Source organism: Colias croceus, chromosome 17 (genome assembly GCF_905220415.1).
Source record: "Colias croceus chromosome 17, ilColCroc2.1".
Lineage (NCBI taxonomy): Eukaryota > Metazoa > Arthropoda > Insecta > Lepidoptera > Pieridae > Colias > Colias croceus.
In genome coordinates this window covers 8783804-8811155 of record NC_059553.1, presented here as the reverse complement: position 1 = coordinate 8811155, position 27352 = coordinate 8783804, and the positions used below count along the sequence as shown (strand labels likewise).

Here is a 27352-nt window from a genome sequence, read left to right as displayed (position 1 = left end):
ATGATTTCAATTTATACAATATCTGCTTATTCTGGGAAACTATGTAGAAATATCTGATAACAATTTCGGAATTTTGGGAAAATTATTTTGTAAATTCACGTGTCAAGATAAATTAATTACAAATAAGCAACGTTTACGTTTGGATCTTTAATTAGTTATTCTTGTTTGTAATCTCTTACTTATAGTTAATATCTTTATCTTGATTCTTTTCGATTATAAACAAAGCTCGCTCACACATTTAAAACTTTGCGCCATCTAGCTTAATACACATTTTAATTCGTGTTCCTCAATGAGGTTACGAAAGTGCAGTGTTTGAAGTGTTCTCTGATACAAAGAAAAGTGTACTTAAACGAATAATGCCTCTAATTTATTAAATTAGACCTCCATCGATGAGAAGTGCATTCATACTTGCAACATGCAATGCATTTGTTTTTGTGTGTGCATGCAAACATGATTTCTAAAAATTGTTGTTCTGTTATTAAAACATCCCTTATTACATCTACACTAATCTACACTAATATTATAAAGAGGAAAACTTATTGTTTGTTTGATTGTAATGAAATAGGCTCATAAACTACTGGACCGATTTTAAAAATTATTTCACCATTCGAAAGCTACATTAGTTATCCACGAGGATTATAATATAGGCTAGGTTTTATCCAGGAAATCCCACGGGAACGGGAACTATGCGGGTTTTTCTTTGAAAACGCGGGCGAAGCCGCAGGCGAAAAGCTAGTTTTCAATATCTTCATTGTACGTTCATTGAATTGTTACTAACTATAGATATGTTGAAATTTACTTGTGTAACCATTTTATGTGCGTAAAAGCATTGTTAATAGTTGTGAAGTATGTATACTGTTCGTAATGGCGCCTTTTATAAGAAGTCTTATTCAATAAATATTTATGTTTTACTTTGAATTTGAAACGCCACATTTTTGTCGGGCCTTTACAAGTTAAGTCATAAACAAACGAACAAAAAATTTATTACAGTTTTTTACGGGAGTTATCAGGATTTGGCTGTATCCCAATAACAAAATGAAGACCATCTTTACCCTTTAACAGGCATTTAAAATGAAGACCATATCTAACCCTTTTTACTGGTCTTTAATGTGGCATCGTAAATGCGTAAGGGTCGCTTTGATCACCCTTTATACATTTTTAATCTTTTGTAAGCAGGTTTTTTGATAGACTCAGCGTTTCCGGCATGTGCTCACTTAAAATTGATTGATAAAAAACTTTTTTTTTTTTCATCATATAGATTTGGTTGCTGCAGCCGTAATAGACTTCCTATTTTGAAGTTTACTTATGGTACTGGATGTTCAAGCGTGTGATTTTCGGTATTGAAATTCGGTCCTCGTAATAGAAATAAAAAATTCTCGACAAAAAATAGCGATACTGCTACGCGCCGTAATCAAGCAGTTTTTGGAATCGGACCATTTTCACGTACCTATATTCGTCGACTTCAGTCATATCCTCGTAACGCCCAGATACCTATTAAAAGGCATGCAGCTCGATAGTGGTACCGGCCCAAGCTGTTATCCAACTTTATGACATAAACGCCCACGGTACCTTTTTAAAGGTATCTGACAGTATCTGATTTGAAAACGCCGTGACATTTTAAATAACGCGCCAAATCTAATTACTGTTTTTTATCCGGCTACTGGAAAGTATGTTTTTGTCTATGGTTAAGCAATAGTGCCAATAGAAAAATAAAATATATGTAATTTCCGGCGAAAAGTCTGGCCATCTCGACTGACTAGAGGACGTGGTAAGTTCAATCCATGATTATTGATGCAATCTTAGGTTTTTAACTGAGAGTATCTTACTCTGCTTGTTGACAAATAAGTAAATATTATAATTACATTTAGATTTACGCGAAAATAAAGAATATACGTGTAAAATAACCTCGTAAAATCTGGATACCTTTTAGAAGGTATAAGAGTATTAACATATTATTGGATTTTAAAAGGTATAAGGGAATAAACCACTAATCAATTTGATTTGCCTTTGCAACTTATGATTTAGACCGTTTTCTCCTTCATAATATAAAGTAAATTATTTAGTCTGTTACAGAATCTTTTAGTACCTATCCTTTTCAGGTAACCCAATTAGAGATGAGCAAATTTGGAGCAAATAGATGAAGCTTAAATCAGTCAGATATAGAAAAGTATGAACTATTTGGAGATGAGGATTACAACATAAACCAAAACCAAGAAAGCTCTTCCAGTTCTGAAGAATCTGAAAATAATAGTTTTTTTATTAAAAACCAACTCTTATTTGCAAAATTAAGTATTTAAAAGTTCTATAGAAATATATCAATTTACCTACTATCATTCTGATTTTAAAAGGTATATGGGTTGCTATTATATAGTGTTTTTGGGTCCAATTTAGAAACTTGTTAATTTTTGCTTCTGTCATCTGTTGGAAGTGGATTTCTTTTGATAGAAATCCTAAAACACGTGATAAACTAGCCTTTAAAAATAATAAGTACAGAAAATAATGATCATAGTGTTCAAAAATTGATATTTTTTTCTCAGATTGTAAGTGTGAGATATGTTTTTGGTCATTAAAATTTTGGAAGACATGTATTAATCCAAATATTTATGTTCATTGTTTTTTGTAATATAAAATAAACCCTATATTGTCTACCGCTAATCAATAATATCAAAAATACGAATTTTGCGAAATCGGGTTTTGCAATACATTAAAGCCCATATGCCTAAATAAAGAATAACGAATTTGGGGTTATTTAGTGTCTCAAAACCTTCCACTGACATACATTTACATGCAGAAAAAATCCCACGCTCATACGGAAATAATAAGGCACTTTTTTTAGATTTCATCACCTCTGGGTCCGCACCATGTGAACCTTTTAAAAGGTACTTGGGCTGCAAGCCAATGTTTGGTAAAAAATAGCCTGGGCGTTACGAGGATATTCACGTGGTACATACAAACTGTCATATTCACATACATTAAAAATATTCTCATGCCTGTGCCATGCCATACAAACAAACAGATAAAGCCAATAAAAGCGTGTTAAAAATTATGAAAAAGTAACTATTTACCTTAGTTTAAGTTTGAGTTCGAAAAATTCAGTTTGATAGTGTCAAATGTATGTCTGGGAACGTGAACCTAAGCATTTCTCAGCATACTGTTACACGTGGTCATATTGGCACATTGTTTATCGTGTATTGAATATCCGATAAGTCAGCGATTATGAACTATGCGCCTGATCCTATTTCTTTCTTTATGTATATTGATGATGTTACAAGATTTTTTCATTAGGTAGTTCCGTAGGTACTATATTATTAAAAGTCGATTTTTTGTTCAATAAATATGTTTATGTTTGGATTAACGCGAGAAGTATTTAGTATTGTATTTAGAAATTAAATCGTTTTAACGGTTTTAAAGTTCAGCTTTTATTTAGTCGCCTACATAATCAAATGTAAAAATATATTTTTCCTGTGTAAATAAAATCAATGATGATGAGAGTTTAATAATAATCCTATCATCATCCTCAATAACGGAACATTCAAAGTAATAGAAATCCACAAAAAATTCAATGAAATCAACAAAAAATATCTAAAAATGTTTCAATAGATAAAAAATCTCGACCACGGACATTGTTTTAACACAATCGACATCGGTTTTAATAAATCAATCAATTCGAGACACGATACAATTTATAGCTGCTTTTTGTTTATTTATGGTTGAAATGTCGATTTTATTCTGTGATATCGATGGGCAGGATACACGTATAAATTAGTTTTTTAATGGCCAAGTTTGAGTTTGAATCCCCTGTAGTTTTTACACCTTCAATTTTTTGAACTGAAACATCTTTAGGCGCGTTGAGAGTGTAATTTAAAGGTCGCGACAAGGCAATACCGTCACGTCATGGAGTAAGGCGACGATTTTTGTATCTTTTAATCATGACAAAGAAGTTTCACTTCTGACACGTGTGCTCGCCACACATGCTCTTCTTTTTTTGCAAAAACTTAACATTATTTTTTGATTAAGTTGAAGACGTTTAGTATCAGGACATTCACTTTGAATGTTTATCACAGACTAGCTGCTCCGCGCGGTTTCACCCCCGTGGCTTCACTCCTGTTGCCCGTAGCGTGATGAAATATAGCCTATAACCTTCCTAGATAAATGGGCTATCTAACACCGAAAGAATTTTTCAAATCGGACCAGTAGTTCCCGAGATTAGTGCGTTCAAACAAACAAACAAACAAACAAACTCTTCAGCTTTATAATATTAGTATAGATTAGTTACCTATTATGCATTTCGTAAAACATTTAGTTGCCATGGCAACCCATAAATAGTTCCTGCCGCCAAGTTAAGTAGGAATTTCTATGTTTTGGCTTATAGGAATGTAAACAAGCCTAATGCGGGATTAACTATGAAGCAGGAAATATATTTAAATACCATAACATCACGACTGTTTTAAGGGGAAAGAAGAGGGGGAAAGAAGTAGGGTAATGATTCTTGGGTCTGGAAATACTTAGGTACCTAGGCGAGACTCGAAAATGAGACAGTAGGCTATACTATCTATGGTTGGAAAAATCTATTCCAATTAGAATTTCTTAAGACCACATTCAATGCTTTTGCTAAATTTTAAAGAATCGACTAGTGATCGAATTTTATCAATTCTTTAGGCTTTATTATTAGAAAATACTTAGGTACATAATTTAAGTGTTTACATATTTTGATTTATTCCCAAAAATAAAACAACAATAAATCAAAGTAGGAACTGCATAAAATAGATATAAATAAAACAGACACGCTGGATTCGAATCTCGCTCGTAAATCAATGAGCCGTAGTACCTAATTTAATTAAAGGGACAGAGGTTACTGTGCGCTTGCGCCTGCGCAACATGCTTTAGATAACTGATTACTGAACACTTGTAGTGGAACATTTACCTTAATATCTATACTAATATTATAAAGCTGAAGAGTTTGTTTGTTTGAACGCGCTAATCTCAGGAACTACTGGGCCTATAGGCTATAAATTATCACGATAAGACCAATAGGAGTGCAGCAACGCGGGTGAAACCGTGAAGCGCAGCTAGTAGAAAATAATCGATGATGATGAGGCGGGATTCGAACCCGCGTCTTCTGTTTTTGTCATTATGTTTTTATAAAAAGCTGAACGTATTTGAGAAAACATGGTTGTGTTATAGATGCTAAAAATAGACAGTCAATTAACTATTGTTTTGTTTTTCTCACGAAAAAAGTTGCCGATTGTCTATCTACCAAACGAAAAAATTGGACAATTTCTATTTAACGCCAAAATCCGTTTTGATAAAACGTTACATTCACATTTTTTTCTAAGAGATATTTACGTAGTAGGTACGTGTACATAGGAAGTTAAAAAGTAAGCCTTTCACTCATTTAGGTTACAAAATACAAACTAACAAAAAATATAAACAAATATAGTTAATATAAACTCAAAAATATAAACCTTCTTCAGCTTCTTACACAGTCGGTAAAAAAATAAAGTACCTAAATTATACACATACGAAAAACATTAACCTCCTTTTACACAGTCAGGTCAAAAAAACTACAGTAAAACGCATGTAAAAGGAAACGTAACTTATCCAACCGGACGAAGGTTTTATTGCGCTAACGATGTGAATACCTATTGTTATACAATTAATTGCCCTTTCTTCAACGATCGTATATTTTAAGGCAACTTTACTTTGCTTTTTAAAAAGATTAAGTTTCAAGAAATCTATAGTCTATGGTAACGCTAATTTTAAAGTACAACACATATTATAATTTTATTAGTCGGATAATCATTCCAAATTATAATAGGTATCTATTGAATGTATAAATAAAATAAAATAGTACCTATCTGAACATCAACAAAAACACATTCGTAAAATCTGAACTTTTACAACAAATGCACAGACAATATTTTCATTTTATCTAAAACTAGCGGTCTGCCCCGGCTTCGCCCGTGGTACATATTCACGTTTTCTCTACATAAGAACCATCCTCGAACTTCAAGGAATATTATAAAAAAAGAATAAACGAAATCGGTTAAGCCGTTCTCAAGTTATGCGCTTACCAACACATTTTGGGATTCATTTTTATATTATACTAGCGGTCCGCCCCGGCTTCGCCCGTGGTACATATTAACGTTTTCTCTACATAAGAACCATCCTCGTACTTCAAGGAATATAATAAAAAAAGAATTATCGAAATCGGTTCAGCCGTTCTCGAGTTATGGAATTACAACGAAAAGTGGCATTGATTTTTATATATTAGACTAGCGGTCCGCCCCGGCTTCGCCCGTGGTACATGTTTACGTTTTCTCTACATACCAACCATCGAAGAACATCGAGAACCACACAACAAATCGAGAACCATCCTCGTACTTCAAGGAATATAATAAAAAAAGAATTATCGAAATCGGTTCAGCCGTTCTCGAATTATGTACTTATATTATACCAACACATTTTGCGATTCATTTTTATATAATAATATAAGAAGAAGATTCATAGTTTTAATGTCAATCAAATTGATATTCGGAATTGAATTTCACGCTAAAACCACATAAAACTATTAATTTGACATTTATAATCTTTTATAATCGAATCTCAATATTTTCTAAATTTAAAACTAATCTTATTCATAAGTTCTCATGCGGTCGGTGCAACAAACTTATGCTTGGCGCCATTTAACAAATGACAATAATTCTATATCGCATCTACACCTTATTTCTATGTATATAAAGTTCATAATTGCGTAACAATAGATAATCTAAGTTTGTATTATTATAACCTAATACAACGTTAAATATGCAAGCATTGTAGACCTTAATACATTGAAATAAGGTTGAATATTGATCAAATTCTCTCAATTATCGTAGTTAGCCTATAATGCTCATTGTAACGACAGGGCTATAAAATTAAGTACGCGTTGCCATGGTAACCGAGGTTTGTTGAAATACTTTTCTTAGGTTTTATTCGTTTCATTTTTAAAAGGAATTTTAGTAGAATTAATTTAAGTTTTATCTGAATGGTAACTAATAGTCTAAGATCCCACCGCAGGATCAGTGCGTTCATCGGTTTTTTGCTGAAAACCGAATTTTTATGTATATTTATAATTAGGAGAATATATATCGACTAGGTTGCCAGTCAAAATTTGGCCGCAAGCGTGTTTAATTAAAATTTTTCTAATCGATTTTTGGGAAAAAAAATCGTTCACTTGTTTTTTGAATAAAATGTAGTCTACATCACGTCAAATGATATAAAAATTCTAAAAAATCACGGTTGCCGCTTTTCACCTGGCCGCAACATCTTGGCAGCCTGGTGCAAACAGGTATGATTTCGATTCATTTTTACGTTCATAACGCACATTTATGAATCATATATCAAATTAAAGCTAATTTTTTTCTATTTATTATCATATATGGTTGCCTAATTAAATCCGGCCGCAAATAAGGGTTGCTGGCTTTTAAAAATTATAAATATAGGATTAGTGCGTTCATCGGTTTTTTGCTGAAAACCGAATTTTTATGTATATTTATAATTGAGAATATATATCGACTAGGTTGCCAGTCAAAATTTGGCCGCAAGCATGTTTAATTAAAATTTTTCTAATCGATTTTTGGGAAAAAAATTCGTTCACTTGTTTTTTGAATAAAATGTAGTCTACATCTCGTCAAATGATATAAAAATTCTAAAAAATCACGATTGCCGCTTTTCACCTGGCCGCAACATCTTGGCAGCCTGGTGCAAACAGGTATGATTTCGATTCATTTTTACGTTCATAACGCACATTTATGAATCATATATCAAATTAAAGCTAATTTTTTTCTATTTATTATCATATATGGTTGCCTAATTAAATCCGGCCGCAAATAAGGGTTGCCGGCTGTTAAAGATGTTGAATATTTAAGGTTGAGTGTAAACATGCTTGCGGCCAAATTTTGACTGGCAACCTAGTCGATATATATTCTCAATTATAAATATACATAAAAATTCGGTTTTCAGCAAAAAACCGATGAACGCACTAATCCTATATTTATAATTTTTAAAAGCCAGCAACCCTTATTTGCGGCCGGATTTAATTAGGCAACCATATATGATAATAAATAGAAAAAAATTAGCTTTAATTTGATATATGATTCATAAATGTGCGTTATGAACGTAAAAATGAATCGAAATCATACCTGTTTGCACCACTGCCGTCCTTTAACTAAAAAGCCGTTAACCCTCAAATGGTCAATTTTCAGTTTTAAATGTAGGGTGACAAAGTTCAAAATTCTCTATCTTTCTGTCTAAGAATCATTTCTCTAGCATTAATAGTTATAGAGATAAGAAAATATTGTTAGCCGTTAAGTAACACAATTTTCGGCGATTCCATAACTTGAAAGCGTCTAACCAACACTACTTCGCTAAATTTCCTTTAAAGTACCTTAACCGCCACATTTCATAATTATTTTTTAACTTTTTACTTGACTAAAAGTACGTCATCAGATTATACTTGACCATAGGGACGCAAAATGACTATAACTGCTTTGTGATATGCTTTCATATAACGATTCCAATGGAAATCCTTACCTTATTTGCAGTTACTCGCCCTTAACGCTTTTTTAGTTAAGTAACTTTATTTAGGAAAAATTCTAATTACATTTTTTTGCTTAGTTACAAAGCAGTTAACCCTCATTTTTTAGCTAAAAGGCAGTTATCCGATTCTGGTGATGCATCAGTTTCGGGGATGAGTGTGATGCTGTAATTGTGTCGCCCCCAAGCAGAGTACCGATTGCTTTTGATTTTTTTTTACAAGACGTATAGTGTCTGATCAGGTTTACTAAGTTTAATACAATCTAGCAGCTAAATTACGGAAAATATAACAAGTCAAAGTTACGAAAATGTGGTAGGTACTGCAGGTTACGACAGTGCGAACTTTCAATCGTACTTCTCTGTTTAGACTCTGATTAGTCTCTGTAACCGAGAAAGAGGACAAAGACAGTCTGTACTTTTTATTAATGATGTAATTTACCCCTTGGGTGGAATTAGTAATCGACTGTCAAGCCATGTACTTGAGATGGTGATAGAAAAATTATTATGAGTACACTACCTTTGACCCCCTGCCGGGGAGTCCATTTTGCCACTATTTCTATTTTTTCTTTTCTTTATATTAGACTATTAAGATTTGTATTTTTGTAACATGGTAGCAAATAAAAAGTTTTCTATTTCTACCTCCTGCTATTTTCCATAATATATTCTGGTATATTATATTTTCTGAATGTGGATGAAAGAGTCTTCTAATCATTTGATAAGCAACATTATTTATTAAGAGAATCCCACATATAAGAGCTTGAAGCCCTTTTGAAACTAAGATGTTTTTTTTTTCAAAACCCTCGTGCACAAGTCTTAACTTTTTTTCAGAAAACGATTTATGTTTACATTGTTTGTTGTCCTATTTGTACTCACATATCCGTGACTCGTATGATGCCTTCGCAGAAGAGTATTTATAAAATAACGTTATAATTGCAATTCTAGAAGATTTATCTCAATCTTAACCCCGAAATGATCCTCTGTAATGAAATAAACGTGAACATGACGTAAAAAAAAGGTTAATTTTATCAAAAACTTAAAAGAGTCATTTAGTAAAAGAGTTTAAAATACTTGTTACTCACAGACAGACGCGAAAACCATTAATTTAGATAGTGTTTAAATCCTTAATACTTAAATCTAAAAGCTTTTGATCCTTTTCCTTTCCATTGGTGACCTAGGGGATGTAATTCCGGAGAGCAAAGCCTCAGACAGCAGCAAATTTTTAACATAAGTAAGATTAAAATTTAGTACAACTATATAGAATCGTAGTACAAAAGCATCCAAAAGCCCTTAACCGCTGATTATTAAGTATTTGAAATTTAAATTAAAGCGAAAGTCATAGTTTAAAAGCAGTTATAGTAGCTTAACGACGTTTTAGGTAAGCATTTTATTAATAAATTAAATAAAATCGCAAAATGAAAATAAAAATACTAAATTACTTAGCTAAAAAGTCGCTATGGTATGTCAACGGCCGTCTTGTCCAGTAAAAAGTTAAAATTTTCAGATTATATGCTGAGCTAAACGAGAAAAAGTGAATTTAAAAATAAATTATAACAGTGTCTGGTTAGAAACTATTATTTATATATAATATAATTAAATGTCGATCGATGTATCTCACAATAATTATTCTAAGTGTCATAATTTTTAAGAAATAACGATTTCCGTGTTTTTTGCCATTTACTCGAAACTCACTTCGGTGGCTTAACGGCTTTCTAGTTAAAGGACGGCAGGTCCAGGCTGCCAAGATGTTGCGGCCAGGTGAAAAGCGGCAACCGTGATTTTTTAGAATTTTTATATCATTTGACGTGATGTAGACTACATTTTATTCAAAAAACAAGTGAACGATTTTTTTTTCCCAAAAATCGATTAGAAAAATTTTAATTAAACACGCTTGCGGCCAAATTTTGACTGGCAACCTAGTCGATATATATTCTCCTAATTATAAATATACATAAAAATTCGGTTTTCAGCAAAAAACCGATGAACGCACTGATCCTGCAGCCGGATCTCGTACTATAACTACTAACTACAGCTGTTAGTAGAATATGATTCTGATTAGTTATTAACGAGTGTAACACAGGATTAAAAAGTGAATTCTTTCTTAAAGATATAATTTCTAATGGTTTAATAAGTAATAAAAAAAAAAACAAAAAATCAAACCCCAAAAGAAAATAATTTTCTTTTCTTTTAAACTAAGTCATACCTATTACCTACTTCAGTTAATTAAGTAATTTCCCTAACATAAACCTTACCTATAATTGACCTAGTTTGAACTTAGGTATTACATAATTTTATAAGCAATAGGTAAACTGTGACGAAGAAATCTTACAACCTTTAATTGATTGATTGTCATGTCCTTTGATCCGTTTTAATAATAACTGAGTAAAATTGAAGAAATAAATTTATTTTTCATTTCATAACTTCGTTAAATGTTTGTTAGACGGTTATCCTCAAAAATATGTTTTATCGGTTGTGATTTACCAATGATTTTAACATGCGGTAGGGGAAACTTGCATAATTCGTACCACTTAAGGAGAACCTCAAAAATTTTGGAAATGAACAATGATACACAGTTATTTTTAATTAGTAATTATAATTTCACTAATGTTCTATTAGTATTTCAACAAAAAGTAACATAAATCTTATAAACTTCTGAGAAAAAAACAATTTTCAAAAACTTAAAAAAAGTACGATTTAAGACCATTCATCTTAAATCGTACTAGTATATTCTTAAATCGTACTTTGAGAACCTATCATTGGTTTACAGTCTTAAAAATCACAATCTTAATAATCTTCTCCTCTTTTTCCTAATCTTTATGTACCTAGATTAATTCTTATTAATACAGCGGATGGTCTTTGCCAAATCCTGACAGTAATCGCAGTAATAACATTTTCTTTTTTTAGTTTTTCCTACACAGCTCATGTACCCATACTGCACAATTACTGTATTTAATCATGTTTTCTTTTATGTCTCCTTGACATATTTTGCAATACAAACTTTCATTTTCATCTTGTTCTTGTTTCTTTTTCTTCTTTCCTTTTTGAGGTGTTTTCGTTCGTTCGTACCGGTACGTTTTAAGAAGTTGCTTTGAGTACGAAATAAGCACAAGTATCAAATGAATTTCAAATTTGCCGCAAAAAAAACTGTCAACGAACAAGCCGGCTTTACTATGTGAAATATATTCACAAATATACGCATAAATATATAATAAGTAGTAAAACAACTTATGAACGGTACACTTGGAAGAAAGTGCTTGTGAAGTATGCGAAAAAATTACTCAAAAAGTAAGAAAAAACTTAGCTGTTCAATATTTTAGTCGGGAGCAAAGTAACAGGGGTTTATTTGTCACATGGCAATATGGCCGACTATTATTGACATTTTATGCCACTAAAGGCGCTGGTAACTATTATCCAAGCCGAGATATAGACGAGGTACAATTTAGGCGCAGGTACGAATTACGCAAGTTTACCCTAAATATAAAAAAAAATATTTAATTATTAGTAGGTACTTACTTACTGCATTTTAATAAAATAAACTTTTTTCGACTTTCAAATAATCGTACAATCAGAAAAAAACATGGCCATTAAAGGACGTTCTTTTTTTAAATTTCAAAGGCAATGTTCGTCCGCCATCTTGATTTTGTGCGTAAACGCTTTTGGAGAATAAAAGAAAAATTTCTTTGTAATCTCTTATCGCTATCTCGGATCTCAAGTTTTAACGACCGGAGACAAAGAACGGTTTAAAAGATCAAAGATATTATAGCATTTGCATTGTAAGAAACCATATCAGTGTTAATTTTATTTTTGGATATTTTACACATCTATTTTTGTCTCAAATTAAGAAATGCTTGTACCTACTACCTACTATGATTTTAAGACAATTAATAATTATGTGCAATACTTTATTTATTACACTAAGAAACAATAAACAATATTTTTGCAGTAGAAAGTATCGACCTCAGCTTCAGATTTAACCTTTAAAGTATTTCGATGTTGCATTTTTTTTCTTTTCCTTGGAGAAGCAGTCATCGAATATGTATAATATTAACATATATAAATACCTAATGCCAAACAGACGATATATAAAACGTATTAAAACTTCTAAAAGCTTTTTCTAAAGCCCTGTCAATATAGATAATATTCACACCTATATTATTATGTGTAAAGTGCACATGCAGCGATTTGTATGCAATAGCTAATAAGTAATAACGTACTTATCTCGCTTTAACCATAAATTACAGACCAATGTGGCTGAGCACAGATTATAGAATTATCAATTATCTATGCGCACCTGCGTCTTAACTTTGTATGTAAGTATTATAATTTTGTATGATGTGTATTGCTGAAAGATAAATTAATTTTAATGTTTTATGAGGGTATGCAAATTAATGTCTGTTAGGAATGCTCAGATCAAGAAGTTTTCGTTAAATAAATATTTAAAAATTAAGCTATATTACCAATGACTCCTAGCTAGTGTAGCAGAATCTACTTTTTTAACTTATAAGGAACTACATACATATATAATTATATTAAGTACTTACTGTACTTTTTAATTTTCAAAAGCGAAGGAAAGTTAAAGGTAAGTACTCTGTCCTTAATTTGTACATTTATTTATCTGTAAGTAGTTTTCATTTTCATTTTTTATTTCTATTTTTTAACCTTATTTTTGTAATTTTTAGTTTTAAGTTGGTACATGAATAAATTATGTCTTTCTTCAACGTTAAAAAGAACAAATATTCACATAGATAACATTACCAGACTATTACCACCGTTACACTAATTGCTAAGCACAAAGACAGTCTCATTCCGTTTTTCCGTTATCATAGCATCGCTACTGGCACGGTGCACGGTGTTGCAAATTAAAATGTCCTGGATTATCTAGATTAGGTTTTGCCTAGGGTGATGGAGGTAGCGGTTTAGAGATTTTTTGGGAAATTGTATTGTAATGTGTACAGATTTATACTAAATAGTCCTACCTGTATTATTATGGGAAGTTGAATGAATATGAATAGAAAGAATAAAAGACACAAACTACTTTCATTTGTTAAATAACAATGTGAAAGAAAATATTTTAGTTTTATTTAGTTTACAACAGTTTCACTATTGACGCAATTTACAGCGCTTACGACATTTTTTACGCCAAATGGAGTGTTTATAGTTAGTACAAAAATATTATTAAAGCGTGATTATTAAAGCGTAATTTGACCTATTAGAATTCAGCAGTCAGGTTTTCGGAGTTTAATACTTTATTTCTACTTAAATGTAAAATAATTTGTACATTGCATAGGTACTATATAAAACATCGTCGCTATCCCCGCTATCTGCCACATGCGTGTTGACAATGTTCATATACTTAAAATTACGCAACAGATTTTGATGCGAATTTTTTCACAAAAATATTGGTTCTTGAAGAAAGTTTGAGAATATAATTTGCTATGTTAATAAGCTTTGAAAGCTAGTCTTAATATAGTAGGTACCTAGTCAAAAACTAGAGCACACGGTTTGACTAAATTCAAGGGCTCTGGTATGCGTATCTCGTCAATCAGGACTCGCTCCAAGCGTAGGAGTAATGGCACAAGTAATGGCTAGAAACTTAGGTAATAGGAAGCTAGTGGGTGTAAATACATAATTAATGGATAATCAACATTTTGTCAGCATATTGTGAACGTTTGGATGTAATAGAAATAATATATTGTATTATTTATCGGTCTATTGTGTGTGACTGCTTGTAAGATTGTACCTATTGAAAAAATGAGGAAATTGCATATTTATTGTACATAGTTTTATATTATATACCCGCTAGGGTCCGCCCCGGCTTCGCCCGTGGTACATATTTCGCAATAAAAAATAGCCTATGTTCTTTCTCAGAGTCTAAAGATTGTCTGTGCCAAATTTCATCAAAATCGGTCCAGTAGTTTATGAGCCTATTCATTACAATTTACAATCAAACAAACAAACAAACAAACAAAGTTTTCCTCTTAAGGTATAATATTAGTGTAGAAAAATGTTATAAATGATGTCAAAATCAATTATTTATTTTTCTTTCAAATGAAATTGATTTTAAAAGGAATTCGAATACTATTTTTCATTAATTCATAGAAACAATGGATAGATATTTATTGATAACGTGGTTGATTATTCATATAAGATATTATTAATTATTTAAATTAAAATCGTGCCAAATAAACTACTGGCATTTACCTGTATTCAAACCTATCAATGAATATTCAAGAAACTACAATCTAGGCATTTCGAAATAGCTAACATTAAACATTATTTAACTTAAAATTGCAGACTTTACCCACCTTTGCTATTAATTTGAGAATACGGTTGAGATTAACCATTTACAGGCGAAAAAAAATTCTGAATTTCTGATTACCTGGATATCTCTGTTTGTACCGTAGTTTAAATCTTAAGAACTACACCGGAAAATTATTTCATTTTTAGATATTAAGTCATTTTCGAGATACCATCGAGCCGACCAGTAGGAATGCAGGTAAATCCGCGGGGCACTAGTCAAAATACGTAGGTAAACAAGAAAAAATAATATTGTTGAACTTGCCTCAAAAATTTTAATCTTAGTTTAAAATTGTACATTTTAAACCATAGGTTGACAACCCCATAACCACTAGTTATTTAGTTAATAGTTATCCGTGACTTAAGGCTGATAAGGAGAGGTTTCTATTAATTGTCATTTATTTGATAACGCAAAACGACGATTAGAGCTATCTGTAAATGATAGAAAAGTAGAAATGGGAGACGGATTTTAACTGTAATTCTAATTAATTTAGAATACCGGTATTATGGTAATTGAAAATAATCATTTTAATTGCAATAATTATGTTTCTTGAATATTTTCTGTTTGTGCTATAATTTGAACCTGGGTTTTGGTTTAATTGTTTCTGTGTCTTGTCACGGATTATTTGTTTTAACTGAGACTGTGTTCTTCCCAAAAACGTTATGGTTCATGTTTGTTTTATTAAATAACATAAAGATGACTAGAAAATTATTGTTGTTGATGCTTCTTCACTTACAGGTAGCTCTTTTTTTACAAAACGGAGTTCAAACAGATCTGGTTTTTTACAATACTGTACTAAACAATAAAATTAAAGATTCGTCCATATAATTAACACCTTTATTATTATGTGCCAAGTTTTTCAACACAATTGTCAATTACCTGCCAGTACTATTTTGCACGGAAGGAGCCTGGTGCAAAAACTAGTCATGTCTCCCGTCGGAAATGTACGTTTAAAACCTGTCAACCAATCCTGTAATGAATTAAACATTAAGTAACTGTTATATTACTCATTCATATTCGCTGGTGCGAAATTGTAAAATTTATTTTATTTTTTTAGCGATATCCAGAGGGCCGAGAGTCCTTTTGGGATAAGGATCAATTTGACATCTGTTTCAGTTACAAACCACGAGAAAAAAGATACCGTCGAATTTATAATCTCCTCGTTTTTTTGATGTCGGCGGAAAGTAACAGATTCATTTTTTTCTTCAATTACTTATAAACACACAGTATATCAAAGAAACGAAAACACATATTACTAACAGTAATAAGTAACCTTAGCATGTACGGTGTAATTAACATTCTATTCTTAGGTACTAAAAAGTATGTACGATGAACAAACAAAATACATAATAATTTTAAGAGAAATATAATTGGTAGGAATTTGAATTAAAGTTCAGCAAAATATTTTCAAACTTTCTAATGATCTTGCTATTATATTTTATGAATCAAAATTTAATACTGTATGCATTGCTGCATAATAGTGCATAGTCTCTCTTTAGAAACTTATGTTTCTTTAAGAACAAGCAAAGTAAATCAAATTAGAAATGTGAAAGATTCACTTAAGATGGCGCCAGACCTTTCTATACACAAGAATGATAATTCGTTATTTCCTGCCCTTATAAAGAAGCGTTAATAATTTCAATTGCTTCGTCTCAAATGGTAAAAGAATTTTAACGCTTATATTCTCTTTTCTGTTTATTTTTAAACACTGATAAAAACACTTTCAATGGCGTTGACATATCAATAATTGTATAAAACAAAGGCTGCTATCTGACTGTCTGTTCCTATGCTTAAATCTTTATACCTATTTGATTTTGATGATATTTTAAAAGGTAGAATTGTTCTCGAGGAAGGTTTTAGTATATTATTTGTAAAGTTTTAGACAAAGCGGGTGGAAAGCTAGTCTAAAATATACTTCCAGTCGCTTGACCCAGCTTCACTCGTCTTGACCTGCAACTTGCAAGAATTGCCTATGTCACTCCTTACTAGTGTAGCTCTCAGTTAGGGAAAGAATTTTCATGATCGGAACAATAGTTCTATAGATTACCCCCAACTAACATACAAATTTAATAACAACTTACCCATTATTATAGAAAAAAAAAAAACATTTTTCTCTCTCTCTGTTTTTAATGCATGTTAGTATAAAATATAAATTAAAATATCTTATTATAGTCTTTTTTCGTGTTAGTTTTTAACCTCTAATATCTCACTCAAACTTAATATTTACCTATAATATACCTGTATGTATTGGCCAACACTTTGTCCTTCTGTTTGTTTGTAAGCATATTCAAATGTTTTGATTTAACATCTAAAACAATTAATCAACGTCTTGTTTATGTCACAAATGTATGTCAATGATGAAATGTTGTATTGTTTTGATTTTAAGCTCTGTTAATTCATGTGGCTTTGTCTGTAAATTTATCTTATGATGAAGGGTCGATTTTTCAATGCTTGGATAAAACTTATCCGTCCAATAAAGTATTACACGATAATATTAAAATGTCACGTAAACTGCCAAATACGGGCAATTAGAATACGTTTTTAAAATGGTAGTTTTATACATTATTCGACGAATAAGTTTTATCCAAGCATTGAAAAATCGGCCCTTAATAAAATAAAGAAGAGAAAAAGAAGATAAGTACTGAAAATTATATCTTCTAAATAGCTAAAATCATATAAATAAATGTCAATCTACTGATTTTTTGTCATTTACATAATAATGTACTTACCTTGTTTGTTTTATTATCGAGCTGCGTATGTATTATTATTATTCATGTGTATAAAAAAGTAAGTTTATTACTAAAAACAAATAATTAATAAACACAATTATGTAAATTGCATTATTGCAGTTCAATAAGAAATAGATTTGAACCGCAGAGCATGCAAAAAATAATGCCACTTCACACTTACAGCTTGAGCTGTCGCCACGCAAGTATATATGTTAATGCCATAACTAAGCATATTTCAAACTATTGAGTCGTAAAAAATGATATATTTTTGTTTATGAACATTTTATGATAAGCAACGAGTAATTTTTTACTGTAGTGTATTCACAGTGCAGTAAGAATTCACGAAATTTAGCACCTTATTATATTTTACTTTTAATATAGGTAATTTATTTTTAATAAAATCGCTATGTATTTTTGGGCTAAGGGCCAATTCAATTTCACATCTCCTTCAGTGTGATAACCGTTTTGACGGCTACAGTAACCGCAGCCCATGTGAAGTGGCATAACGCATTAGAAATCGCATTCGTAATTATTCGACCGGTTGTTTATCCGTGACTAATGCATCTGTAGTTCCGTTTGTTAATTAATGATTTAGTTGATTAAACTTTAAACCGTGTTTACCACGTGTGCGTTAATTTTTCAGTTCAAATTTAAATTTAATTTCAAATTTATCGATAGAATATTTTAGCAATATTCATACATTTACTCGTACACAGTTTCAATAGAAATTATAAAATTGTTAAATTATAAATTTCTTATTGTCAGATAGCTGAAAACTCTATGCTGAAATCGTTATAAATATATTACATAACTCAATTAATTTCCATCAAATTCGGCAAGTCGTTGTGGCCAAAGATGTTACTTAGTGTAAAACTCGAGAACGGTTCGACTCAGTCGGCAAATTTTTCTAACGAAGAAAGATACTTATGGTTCCCGATAACACGAAAAATTAGTCTGATGGGGCAGCAAGTAGGTACACAAGAATTCACTTTTATGAATTTATGTTTTAGCAACTATTTTAAGAAAAGTCGCAGTTAAATCTAGTATTTCTTCCTATAACTCAAGTGATAAAGGAACTCGTCTCGCCGGTATCTCAATCGCGGATATATATCGTGTTTACTGTAATTTCTCGCATTACATTAATAACATGCACTTTGCGTTGATTTAGATAGCGATTAGTCTTAATTTATGGCTTAAGTGTGCGAGTATGTATTTCTTGTTTTATCTGTGACAGCTTTTGGCGGGACGTCTGTGTTATTCTATGCTCTATGGTATGGTATGTGTTAATCGGGCCGTAAGGTAATTTGTAAACATTGATTACTGGTATAAAATTAGGTATATTGAGATTTGAGAGCAAAAATTAGGGATCGTTTAAAATTTTATATGCAAAACAACTTCTCGAATTTATAGAGTAAATCTCATCTCATAAATTAGTGAAACAGAGTTGTTTCCATGTTTGTCTGTTCAAAAAGTTTAAAACTGATAAACGTGATTATAAAATGTATAGATATTTTAAAGTTTTTTTCTTCCTATATATGTTTGAGCTTGAGTTTGAGTTTAAAACCATACGTATACAAAAAGACGTGCTATTTTTTACTTACATTTTTTCTCGAAGAGAAGCTTCTTGTTTTGTTATGGCAAGAATATATACATATATATATAACTATTTGCCAGTAGAAGCTTCTTTCAAATGAAACTATTAATAATCTGTGGCGAAAGCCCTAACAGATAATGAAACACACCACAGACTAATGAGTGCTAAATTTTCACCCGTCTCCGCTTGCCAATTTGTTACGCCTTTCCACTTTCCCACGTAACGAATAACTTGCTGATTTGTTGTTGGTTTTACATATTGCTTGCTTTTATCTTATTGTCATCAGGTGGAATTAACGGTTTAAGTTTTAACTGTAATTATTATGTAGTATCTTAATAAGGTATTGAATGGATCTGTCTTTAATTTTTTGTCTTTGAAATTTGGTGATTTTTCTGCCTTTCACTAGCAGGTAAAATATCTTATTAGGAATATCTTAGTGTAGATTAGTTCAGGAAAATAATCTTATTTAAAATGCATACAAATGATGCTCTATTTTTTGGAAAATGATCTTCAACTTCTAGTAGATATCTACCTGAAAATTATCTTATTTTCACATGATTTAATTCAATTGATTTAATATTTAAATTAAACCATTTAGATACACTTATCTTGTACCAAATACAAAAAGCAATTTAAATTCTGTTCCTCAATGCTAAATTCCGTTAGGTCTTCGAATGTCTTGACACCAGTATTAGTGTCAATAGAACTTGAAGGTGTGTCCAGATCCGATGTCGCGATCGGCTCAGCTAATTTGTATGGGCTCTAAGCACTTAATAGTCTCAGTGATCCGGACATTCCGCTTTCTCTTACCCTGGGGACAATACATGTCTTTTCACAATGGGTATTATAACGGATTTAAATAATATAAAATAAGTAACTAGGCTAATTACCAAACTTAGGTATCTTGATAGTTTCCGTCTATAAGCTTTAAATCTAGGATTTATCTATACTCTATAGACTATAGAAACAAGAAAACAATCTTACTAGTTTTTTTTTTTTTTTTTTTTTTTTTTTAAACCATTTATTGATAAAAAAATAAACATACATTGGGCATACAGAATAAACACCACATAAATCGACACGATTTGATCGTGGTGCACATGCATTCTAGACGTCAAACAAATACTAGATAGATTAATATAAATTTTGTTACATTACATATGAAATTACATTGAAAAATACATTAAGATGGCAAGTAAATTACACAACAGAAAAAATATGATGTACAATAGGGTACTTGTGGAAAAAATCTTTGCGATCACCTACTGTGCTGGCCGAGTCTTTATAAACGTGATATATAGTATGATTTTAATTGACGGTTAACATTTTTACAGTTTATTTTATTTTTAATGTTATTATCTAATTTATTGATTAAACGTGGAATTATGTATGAGCATCTTCTTTCGCCATAGCGGTTATTGGCTCTGATAGTACATAATTTATTTTGTGTTACTTTTCGTGTGCCAAGGTTGTGAGATGTAACTTTTTCAGTAAATGTTTTATTAAAAAGTTGTTCTTTTAAGAGATGTACTTCTACTTTTTCGAAAATAGGTAACACATTGCAGTGCTTAAAAAGTTTGCTTATATCGTTTTCGTATTTCAGTTATAGAATACTTTCTAGATTTCTAAACTAATAATATAGAGGAAATATTTTTTATCTGTACCAAACAGACACTTTCAACTTCAGAACGCTACGCTACATTATGCCTCAGTTATGTCGTTTACTTTATATGGTATCCCGTCCGATTAGGGCCCTTCTGGCCTCCTCCACTCAAGCGACAGCCCAAGCCGAGGTTCGAGATCCCCGTCAAGGGGGGACGCCCTTGTGCATGTCGCTACCAGGGTGAACCTTCAGTTCACCCCCGCGTCCGCGTTAAAATGTAGAAGCCCTTCTGGCTAACATTGAGAAACACCTTACAAAAAAAAAAAAAATTTATATGGTATAGCCGTAGTTGTAAGCCGGGAACCAAATTCTAATGTTTAAATTTAAAAAGAAATGCTTAAAAGATTTTTTTTTAATTTGGTAGCACGCTTTAATAAGCTTTTTAGGTTCAGGTATTGAGTTACACGATTTGATTCCTTATAAAAATATATGTCTACAGGAAGAGTAGCTTATAATTATTGAAATATGTTTGACTTCCTGCCAAAATTAGGCCGTCATGCAAGAAGCCGGGATCTTCAAAGCTGCGCAGGAGTTATATTAACGCGTGTGTGCGCAAAAACAACATTTTATTATTTCATTCAAATTCTGATAAAAAAAAAATTCTGTTCTAAATAATGTACAATGTAAGGAAGGGCGGGGCTATTCCGTCCGAAAAATAACACTCAAAAAAGAACACGTCTGTATTTTTTCTTAAATAATAGCTACGGAAAATTTGTCAATTACATCAAAGCAAGCCGTTATTTCTTATTCTATTCATCATATTTAGAACGTGAAAAACGATTGCAGTAGCTAAGAAAATAGCTATATTCTAATAGGAGTTGACTTTGGGCAAAATAGCCCCGCGCGGGGTTATTTCGTCAAGAGTTTAATAGAACGACATCTGTGGAGCAATTTCCATTTTACCCAGAAATATACAATACTGATGACGCTGCCTATTTGAATTTGTATTTAATTACGCAGACTTAAGGTTCATTTTCGAGAAAAATCATTCTAAATTTTTGGAGGGGCTATTCCGTCTAGCGTCCATACAAGATAGTGAAGCGCACACAATATCGATATAACTTTTTTGAAATATCGATAACTTTTTGTGTGGAATCAATTTGAATAAGAAAAGTTAAGTGGCTTCTTGACGCTATTTGGCGCTCTCTTCACTTAAAGGAACCTCTAAAAAAAGGTATGAGAACCTTATGAGAAAATTAACGTAGGTAGGTATATAGTTACCTAGTACGTATTAAAATCTGTCTTAAATTTTAATATTATAAACCAACGCTTTGATAAAATGGTAGTATACACCAAGCTAAGTATAAAATCTTCTTATGAGAATATAATATTCGTGTTCGATCAATATAATATCTCTATAAATAATTAGAAAGGTTTAAGGTTTAAAGACATTTATTCCCATTAAGACATTAAGTCACTTACATGAGAAACTTAAATTTTAAACATAGGTATTTATAAAAAATATCATTCGTTAGTTAAAAATTTAGAGTAAGTTACATACTATAAACATAAGTTTAGGTTAGGTACTCATTCATTGCATTCAAAGTTTGAGCGTGTGGTCTTCCAGGATGTGTTTCGCTAATTGTTTTTTGAATACAATGAATGAGTTTACACTTTTTAATTTGCTTGGCAATCCGTTATAGAAACGTGCTCCCTCGTATGTTGCCGTTCGCCTTCCATAATTCGTTCGGATCTTCGGGAGGGCAAGATAGCTAGCTCGTCTATTAGGATAGTGGCGATTTGATGTTGAGAATATTATATTTGTATTTATGTTTTTATGTAGCGCTTTGTGGATGAACATACACGTATTATAAAAGTATAATTGTTTTAAATTCATTATTTTAGTATCGTCGTAGATTTTATTTGTAGAAGTTAAAAAAGGATATTTAAAAATGGTTTTAATAATTTTATTTTGTAAAATTTGTAGTGGCGCTAATTTATTTTTGTAAGCGCTACCCCATACTTCTATTAAATACATTAGGTGAGGTTTGACTAACGTGTTGTAGATGGTGTGGCGTAATTTATGAGGAATGCAAGAAGTGATATTACGCAGAGATCTAAGAAGTGCTGATAATTTATTTTTTAGGTGGTCGATGTGATAATTCCATTTTAGAGAGCTGTCGATTCGCAAACCTAGGTATTTCTCGTGGGTTTTATGTTCTAATACAACACCGTTAATTTTACATAATATTACACTAGTGGTCCGCCCCGGCTTCGCCCGTGGTACCCACATGTTTAAACTATCCTATCTCTCAAGTTGGATCGAACTGCACATGGTGTGCGAATTTTATTATAATCTTTTATATCTTATTCCTTAAGTGGTTTAGGAGTCTATTGAGGACAAACATTGTGACACGAGCTTTATATATATTAAGATATTTCAATATTTACGTAAATATGAAACAATAAAAAGGTTTTATTTTTTACTCCGATGTATTCTTAGTTATTTAGGAAAGACGCACTTTTACGACTAGGCATGCATCAAATGCATGTAGCATGCATTGCGCGCGTGCCTAGAATGCATTTATTCGATTTCCTTGCCATGTGTCAATTTAAATATTTTTCGCATAGGTATGTAAATACAGGTCAAGTGCAGCATTAGATATCTAGTTACATAAATTAATTAGTTTTGAGGAAGATCAATCGAAAATTAATATTTTATTGAATAACAATGTAAATTAATTTTCCATTGATAATTTTCGACTTTTTGGAGCAACGAACAGGGAAAGAAACCAAAAGCAACACTTCTAGCAAAATGATGGATTTTTGAATTTTGCTTAACTGTATTTCAGTGCAATTCTAATATTCAACTTTCACAATATATATTATCCCCAAACAAGATAACCTAAAACTGGTCAAACGCCTTCCGACATAATAACGTAATTTCAACACCTACTATTTTTTGTTCACAAGAAAGTCTGATTGAAAGTCGTGCGTAACAACTAATCCCTTTAGAAAAGAGAAAAGAGAAAACTTATCACGTTGTTTATAACTAAAGATATTTATTAGATAGACTACATGACCACGAACTTTCAAAAGCTAAACGATAAATCATGCAAAGTTCAGTATCTTTGAAGGAAAATTTCAATCATTTAAATCTATTGAGGTCATGAATTGAGACGTTGATTGAAGATTACATACTTAAATGTGAAGTTAATGTAATGTCCTTCGATGCTATCGTATTTTACTAAATAGTTCCTAGTTACTTGCTATGAAAAATCTTAATCTTGGTGTCTCATATTTTCAACTTTTTTTATCTTATTAGTAAACTTACACATAACTCATTATTAGTTATCAATATTAAGGCCGTGTACTCGGTCCGTGCGCTGTTTGGCTCAAATATGTGATTTTTCAAACCAGATTGTCCATCAACCACTTATCTTACAAACATATGAATTACTAATAATTTTAGGAAATTTTATTGTCTATATAGTTAGTTAAGAGTTTTTTTCAATTAATACAGTATTTGTGAATACCATCAAGATAACTGAGCCGATGATTACTTGATTTCACTTTTAGTGTCAATTTCGAAGCTAAAAATATCTGAAATTGCTGACAGATCTAACACACAATTTTTTTTAATTAACTGCAAAAATCCTTATTAAAATAGTTAGTTAAAAGATTTTTTTATTTTGGACTCCTAACTTACGAAATTAAAATCCGAACAATGTGAATTTTTTTAGAAATTATAGTCGACAAAATAATTATTTTCACCAAGATATTTGACTTAGTTGAATGTAATTTATACATATTGCAATAAAAGAACGTCTTACTTATAAGATAAAATTTAAAAAATCAACTAAGGTACCTCTATTATTTTTCTACAATTTTTTTTAAAGTACTATAAAACACTGCGCGCGACCCGATTAAAATCAGTCGGCAGCGAGCCTTTCCAGAGAGAGGACATGTTGCTCGACGCTCTCCTGTGGACCTATGCTGTTCATAGTAAAAGGATAGCGCAAGCCGCGATCTATCGTAATAGATCGCGGAGATTTTGACTTGCGTTAAATTGAATAAGCGCTCTTAAATAGAAACTGTTTTAAAATACTCGAAAATTAAAGACTTCACCCAGTTTTACAACGCTAATGACATAAACCAAGTTCCGAACCATAAGTTATGAACCGTCGCGTGAAAGTCCCTAATTCAATTGAAACGGCATCTGCATCATAAAATCCTTTACAGTTCATTGCTTACGTAATTTTATTATCTGTAACACATGTTTACCGAAAGATCGGTTCAAACGATCATTAATTATTTTGACGTAAGTAACATAATGATACAATAATTAACTGCTGCCAGCTACTGATTGTAAACTTTTGACTCATTATGACTTAAAGTTATTTAATTCAATAAAATATTTATTGCTATAATCAAGTGCTATCAATATTAGATGTATTTATGTTGTCTGTAGTTAGGGATTAAAAAATAATGTTATGTGAAGATGACATATTTTTTGGAAAAAAATTATGGTTTAAATAATTTTACCAAAAACGTGTGTTAATAAAATATTAGAAAATAGAAACTAGATTTCCGCCCGCGGCTTCGCCCGCGTTTGCAAAGGAAAACCCGCATTGTTCCCGTTCCCGTGGGATTTCCGGGATAAAAACTATCCTATGTGTTAATCCAAATTACCCTCTATATGTGTGCTAAATTTCATTGTAATCGGTTCAGTAGTTTTTACGTGAAAGAGTAACAAACATCCATACATCCATACAAACTTTCGCCTTTATAATATATTTTTAGATTTTTAGATAATAATATGATTGGTGTTCGAAAAAGTCATTACCAAGTATACCAACATTCGTTCCAATGAACGCTTTTTGAATAATTCAAATCATATAATATTATGTGACACAGCATTTATTTTCATGATTTAGAGACAATTCAAACAATAATAAAGTGTTAGGCTACCAGCATAGAACATAGAATATTAGTCACGAGCACGACGCACCAAAATTGGCTTTACGTACCTAAATAGGTCCTTAGGTCGTCATATACGTCAAACTGGACCTAAATTTCGTTGCCGCAAATAAAAAAAAAAACATCACCATAATTACGAACTTAACTCTATTCATGGCAAAATATTCTAATCGACCCAACATATTGTCCATATACGTTCCCAGAATTTACAACTTTCAATTTAACTGTCCTCATCCTCAAATGTCACTTAGTAGGTGCAAAAACTTAATATTCGCAAAGTAACCCTTTAATTTCCATGATAATGCACCCATAGTAGGTTAACGGTGTAATATACTGTTACACTATACCTCTAAATAACCTAACAATGCCCCTAGATCGCATAGATTACATTAAAATCTATAGACGTCCTCACTTCGCGTAGGGAATAACAATGCGCTTCGCGAATATGGCGGGCTGTCAAACCTTTTTAGGTTATCTGTCAAACTGACATTCTGACGTTACTAATTGCGCGCTTAAGCGCTTTTGTCGATCGCTCGAAATAGATAGCTTAAATAGGGCAGTGATTAGAAATTTGGTACACTTTAATTATTATAATCTAGTAGAGAATTTGGCGCCAAATCTCGAAATTACTATGTTATATTGGTATTGATAACAAATTGCCAGTGATGATGAAAAGTTCCTGAATAATCGTATGAGAAAATTATGAAAGTTTTTCTATGCATTTCAAATTGAACAAAGTTACGAGTTATTTTAGGAATCATCGACAGATTACAATTTTAAAAGTCAAAAGTAATGTTAGTTAGTTGTAGTGAGATCTCTTGAGGCAAATGTCATTTTATTTCAGAAATAGGTTTTTAGTTTTAATTGCATGAGAGCGATACTTTTTTTTAAAGCCAAATCAACACCTCAATAATTATACTTAACTTTTTCAGTTTATTACTTAAATTAAATTACGCTTACGCTTCATACTTTGTAAGCACTTATGTACTATGATTTACAAGATAAATAAATCTCTATCTCTAGCATTTCTAGCCAAACCTGCCATTAATCTCAGAATTAATGGCCAGCAATACGTCAAGGAATTAATAACGTTTAATTCTTGCAAACACCTGATATATCGCTTGGAACGGGTTAGTGACAATGATTGAGGCGCAGGCGCAGGTATCGCCAAAGCGGATTTCATTCGTCGTTATTATTAATCGGTTGTTGGCTAGATAGCGCCAACGGTTGGGCAACGCTGGGCCATGTTGGTGCAAACAGTTTTCTAGAAAAATTTCAAGAGCTTGCAATAATGAATCGAGAAGTCTTGAGGCTGGAAAGGCAATACTTTTTTATTATTTTTTGTAAGCAATTAAAACTAATGAAACTAAAATTTTGAAATAAATCAAAATACGTGAAAATTAAATAACTGTCAGTACATAAAAAGAGCAAAAGTCTGTAAGTACTTTTAGTTCTGTAACTAAATATAAAATGAATAACTCTACTTTAATCGTACCTAGCCTATTAATTTCGTAGGACATTAGGTAATTTCTTTGTTTAAAAATTCATAATAACCTTTACGGCCATGTTAGACC

General features: G+C 31.5%; 1 protein-coding gene and 1 long non-coding RNA gene across 3 annotated transcripts in view; both read left to right on the top strand.

Annotated features, from left to right (window-relative positions):
- Window positions 1–27352, top strand: part of LOC123699392 (phospholipid phosphatase 2-like) — an 80035-nt gene that overhangs the window by 25986 nt on the left and 26697 nt on the right. The window lies entirely within an intron of this gene.
- LOC123699407 lies at window positions 1474–2748 on the top strand. The gene is made up of 2 exons (XR_006752517.1): window positions 1474–1768; window positions 2100–2748. It is a non-coding gene; the product is annotated as an uncharacterized LOC123699407 (long non-coding RNA).